We start from the raw sequence: 1,489 nt of genomic DNA, 5'->3' as shown, positions 1-1,489 counted from the left end.
ATCTTAATACTGTACTATTACCTATGTACAACCATTAATGTTACCTACATCATAATATATTAACCTTGCTATATAAGTGGGTATGCTCCTATCCTTCATTGCCTACACTGACTTAGTACTTATGAACCTTAATATGACACAATAAAAACCATATCATGTACCTATACCATACTAACCTCATTGCTATACAAAATACATTCTTCTCTTAATACCATAACATTACCTACCTACAACTTATGCACACAACATAAGAAAACTTAACTTATTACTAAATACCATACCATTAACTAATAATCTATTACCATTGCTTCCTACCATATTACTGTATATGACCCTGTCTATTATTGTAACCTCTACAACCTTAACATAATAAGAGTAATCTTGATATACAATCTACCACAATGTTCATATTTATGGTACTAATAATACACAATAATAATTATGAAATAACTTGTGTTGGCTATAAAATAACAAACACACTCGCCACAAAATGCAACACAGAATTGAAATTTCGCTATAATATTGCGTCAACTTTAAAGTGTCATTTGCATCAAAATGTCCGATCACGTGCACGTAAATTTGACGTTACGTTTATTATAAGCCTACAATGAGAGCTATTGACTTATTTTCAAAGGCGAACACTATAAACAAATGAGCTTAAGCCCAATGCTGTCACAGTATCGAGAAAGAGAATGAGACTTAGAAAGCTGGTGCCCCAAGTCCATTAACAACCCTCATCACAGACCTTCCCAATCCCCCCACTGTGAATAGGCTTTGTTCTTCTCTTTCTCCTCTCCCCACTGGAAGACAACTAGTTATAGAGGACTGATCCGATTGTAAACTGTAGGAGAAGTGTAGAGTAGTGATGCATGATATGACAATAGTGGTAAGTCCTGTAGTTAAAGGATCGAGACAAAAAAAGAAAAAGAAAAGTCGATCTGATCCTTTCTTCTGCTTAGAGTCCATAACACACAAAAAGGAAAAAGAAGAGAGGGTTCCAAGCATTAGATACTGGGTGCCTCGATCCAAACCAAAAGGGGGACTCCTTTCTCACACACTACTGGGCAAAACCCTCTCCCCTCCGCTGACCCTCCCCTTCCCTCTCACATGATTGGGACTAAAAGCAGGTCACTGTGAAAAAGGGTAGCTCAACCCTGTAGTATCCCAGAATCACATGACTATAGGACCTTGAATTTTAATTAAATGTACTGTGTTGTAATGTATGCCTAGACTTAATCATTGGTTGCATGTCTTGTCTGTAGTAGGTCCTTTCTTAATAATTTGTGTTAATGTGAAAGTATTTCTTAATTTGTGTTGTAGCATATAAATGTTTGATTCTGTGGTTAATTTTTTAGATTTTTGATTGTGAATAATAGTATCTGCAAGAGTAATATACTACAAACCCATACAGTGAACATATGCTCATGTATTCATTGAATCCAAAGCAGCTATGATACAAGACAGCTAGTAACAGAGAAATGATTCAATT

This window comes from Amphimedon queenslandica, unplaced genomic scaffold (genome assembly GCF_000090795.2).
Source record: "Amphimedon queenslandica unplaced genomic scaffold, v1.1 AMPQUscaffold_13440, whole genome shotgun sequence".
In the NCBI taxonomy this organism is placed as follows: Eukaryota; Metazoa; Porifera; class Demospongiae; order Haplosclerida; family Niphatidae; genus Amphimedon; species Amphimedon queenslandica.
The sequence above is the reverse complement of the archived record's forward strand: the minus strand, read 5'-3'. Positions refer to the sequence as shown.